The following is a 4,346-nucleotide window of genomic DNA, read 5'->3' as shown; positions in this document are numbered from 1 at the left end:
TCCAATTTTGGAGCTGGTTCACAGATGTCTTTATCACCTTACTGGAAGGGCTCTAGAAAATCAGTACCAGAAGTTTTCACAATGCCCCAAAAGCTGAACTCCCAGACTGACTACCGCCACAAACTCACTTTTCCTTGGCTGTCATAGGTGGGTTCCCTCTAAGTGGGCTGAATGTCACCAGCCTTCTCCTTTGGCATCAGCAGTCCCTTTGCATTGCACTGAGGATTAGACACCTACACAAGGCTGTGGCGTCCACTGCAGGAGCCAGACATGCCCAAGTCAGACCTTACAGATCCCTGACTCACCCCCAGAGCCCTTTCATGCATGTAGCTGTAAATAACTAATGCAAGTTTACACTACAGTGATGGAGGGATTTAATCTTCAGAGATGTAAAAAGTGCATCCAAACCACAGAACCCTACTTGCTACTCAGACAAGAAGTTTCTTAGGGAAGCTGCTCCTCATAATCATTAGTTTTGATTCACTTGCCCTTTTTCATTACACATTTGCCTCCATGTTGCCCCACTGAGGAGTCCCACATTGCCTGTTTGGCACCATGCAAGCACCAAGATGTTCACAGCAGCCTGCTGATAGCAGGAGCTTTCTCAATGCTTCCCACCTCCATTGCATCACACCAAGTACTTCAACCCAAGCAACACAGGTGCAGCAAAGCAAACAAGTCATGCCTGAGGCCTCACACACGGGTGGCACTTTCATTGCCTAACAAAGGGCCAGGGGCTGGAGTGCTGTAAGCATGCAGGTGTGCGCACAAAACAGCCACAGAGAGGAAGCCTGAATGGCTGCACAGTAGCAGAGAGGGCCACAACTGGTATTCTTCCATGAAGCCCAGCCTGTCTGTGCAAAGAAGTACAGATCATCTGCATGCATGGGACCCAATGGCCTTCACCAGGCTGGACTCTGGCAGTGTGAAAATCCACGCTGATCCAACCAGAGCTGAGCAGCCCAGAGGATCAGACACGTGTAACTGCTCCCATAGTTGCAGCACATGGGATCACGGCTGCTGAACACAGTAAACTCTTCATCCCCCAGGACCTGTATAATGTTTTCTTCTTTCTTTTTTCTGCCCAGAAAACTGTTCATTTGAAGGGTTTGGGACCTTCTTAATTTTTTTTTTCCCCTCCTTTTTGGAAGATTCTAAAGCTTTATCCACATTTTGAACTTAAGCCTATCTGTTTCTGCCATGAAAAAAGCCATGGGGGAAGAGAGATACATGGCAAGCTGCTTTCTCCCACCTGGCCACATTGGGAAAAGGAGAGATGGAAGCTTTGCTTCCTCTACTACTTTTCCTCCAGTGACCACAAAGGGAATCAAATGGTGACAAGTACAATAAATAAATGCAATCATCTAAAACAGAAATTGAAGAGAAGGAAAAAGTGCTACTCAAACCAAGCGTAGCTCATGAAGATCATTCAGCACTGAAAAGTACCAGATGTCAGCAATCTGCTAATTCCTATTTCAGAAGAAAGACATTTTCCTCAAAATGTTTCAACCTGCCTCGGATAGAAAACAAACAGCGTGCAAAGCCACTTCCCAAAAACATTTCTGCATTCCAGAAGACATCATATTGGTGGGTGTCAGTGCATCTGATATTACAACCTCATAGTGCTGCAGGAGGTACAATTTCACCAAGGCTTACACTTCAGTAAAATGAAAGACAAGTGGATTTACTGAGAGACAAAGCCAACGCCAAAACTCAGATGTTCTAGTTCTAGTCCAGTCTAAGACTCCAGAAAAAAGAACAACAACAAAAGCAATAATAAAAGACATTTATCCTCTAAGTTCGGTAAAAAAAATAAAATAGAGAGAACAGCCCACTACACAGCAGTCTGCAGTACTGCTGGACTCCATGAAGGAATGTCCTCCTTGACATTCACCCTTGGGAAGCCCAGCAGCAGTGCTGAGCTCAGGCTGCCTCTGTGAGCTCCACAGAGTGCCACCAGCATGGCTTTGTGCTGAACAAAGCTTTGTTAGCTCAGCTCTACTCTTCCTCCCCGGCAACTGAACTAGGAATTATGGTCCAATCCAAAGTACCTGTCTTGCCAGAAACTACTGCTCATTTAGGTGCAAGGGCTTCTGAAAAGCTTTCCAATGGTCACTCAAACGGTGAAGGACTGAGCAGCCAATTCACTTATACTGGAGTTATGAAACTATGCTGACAAACACGAGTTCCGAGCTGCCTTCAATGAAGTTACTCAAAAGTGATAAACTTTTGAGTTCATGCATGTGCATATGCATGCAGCAAATGACACCAGAATGATGGGATGCCAACAGTTCCCCATGCACATTCCTGTTCACAAGTAGAAAAATGACAGCTAGTTTTAGTTGGTAAAGAAAGAAGTTGAAACATAAGGAATGAAACGTAGAGTAGAATCACCCTTCAGATCCAAAGACAGCGCACAGCCCCGATGGTTTCCACCTGCAGCATGGCAGGGTGGATTCTCACATCTGTGTTTGTGTCAGCAGCAGTCCAACCCGCAAACAAACAGCACAGCCCTCAGCTCCAAGAGTGCAGGTCAGTGATACTTTCACAAGATACAAACACTGCACACAGGGGACACGCGGGGCGATGCTCTCTGCTCATCTCTAATCAGCTTACAGTAGTTCAGTTTCCCACTGAACAAACCAGCAGCTCAGCAACCAGCAATAGGCAGAGGAGCAAACAGGCAAGGCACTGCTGTGAGTCACTACGTGAGCCAAGGATGAAGTTCTGCACTTATCTGCACCTTCCTGCACATCTCTCTGCTGCTCTGCTCTTTTCCCTCTCTCCTTGATCAAGGTTCTCCCAAAAGGACCAGAGAAGCAGCACACCTCTGCAGTCAAAAATACCCCAGAATACAGCCACAATTACTGAAAGCATTCTAGCATGTTGCAGCCATCTTCCCTCGTGCACTCTCCCATATTTACACCCCTGCCCTATTTCTCCATTCGCTGGAATAGGAAGCGATTCACCGTTTGCACTTGCCCACAAGCTAGAAAATCACCAGATCTAGGCTGAGTCACATGGATCTCTGACTCTGATAAGCTTCTTTTCCAGTCCAAAGACACACACACAGGCTGACTTACCGTTTTCCCATGCTTATCTGCAGGATGCTTATTGCAACATACATAAAATTAATCCATCTTAAAAAATAACTTTTGTATCTTGAAGTTCTGATAACATGCATGCAGCAATAAGAGACAATTATTCCACTGTATGTGCCACTACTAGTATTCTACTACACAGGTATTTTTATCATAAAGGACTGAGAAGTGCATATCCCTAAACATTTGATTTAGTTGCTTAAGGACTGGTCTTTCTTCAGATTAAAGAAGCAGAGCTGTGACTGTTTTCCTATCCACTTAACTGAATTCTTTTTGATCTATAAGAAACACATTCCAAATAACAGTTTTAGTTGAATTTCCATTCAAATTCAGCAACATCTCTTTTTACTACTGACAATCCCAAAGTCACAAGCAGAAACACTGAGTGCACTTTCTGATGGGTTTCTGGAACATGGCTTTTTGGCCACAATAATTTGAAACTAATAGCTTGTAGGCTTAGATTTGAAAAATACTTACCTCCTCTTCAGTGGTGGCACAACTTTTTTTCAGACAGCATTTTAATTCCAGACTGCAGCACTTTAGCATCACTCCCCAAAGGCCAGGTTTTAAATCTTTAAACTGTTCCATAAACTTCTTTTCATTCATCTTCAAATGCCACCAACTTCTCCCACAGTAACACACCGACTGTTTCTCCATCAGAGTGCCAACAACAAGGCAGGTACCCACCTCCTCCATCAGATATTTACAGCACAGAGCTATGTACAGAACTAGCAGAGAGCTGCAGGTCACAGCTGTAAAAAGATTCTTAGTCCTTTCAAGCTTTGGGTCTCTGCCTTGAAGCACCTTCAAAGGGTGCACATTTCTGATGAAAGCAGTGCTTTCTCTCTAATGACACCTTATACAGATACTAAAAACATTTCCTCTTAGCCTGCATCTCACACATAAGTTCTATGCATTCTATCTGTGTGTGCACCTCTGGCAATGCCCACAGTGAATACAAGCCTCCATTCCTGCTTTTGTTTACAAAGACCTGCTGTGCCCATTCTTACACCAGTACAGCTGCTCTCAGCACGGCATGGAGCTTTTACATCCCTGGCTGTTCAGCTTGGCAAGAGTAACAACCATTGCAAGAAAAAAAAACAACCAGATGTGCAGCTTTACAGGCAGGCAGAAACACACCTGGAGAAGAGAATCAGCCAGATCAGTCAAAATTCCCCAAAGCAGCCAGTGACAGCAGCCACCCACCACGTGCCCATCACCAGTACTGCCGTGCTAGGGAATCAC

This window comes from Lagopus muta, chromosome 16, assembly GCF_023343835.1.
Source record: "Lagopus muta isolate bLagMut1 chromosome 16, bLagMut1 primary, whole genome shotgun sequence".
Taxonomy (NCBI): Eukaryota; Metazoa; Chordata; class Aves; order Galliformes; family Phasianidae; genus Lagopus; species Lagopus muta.
This window is presented reverse-complemented; position numbering follows the sequence as displayed.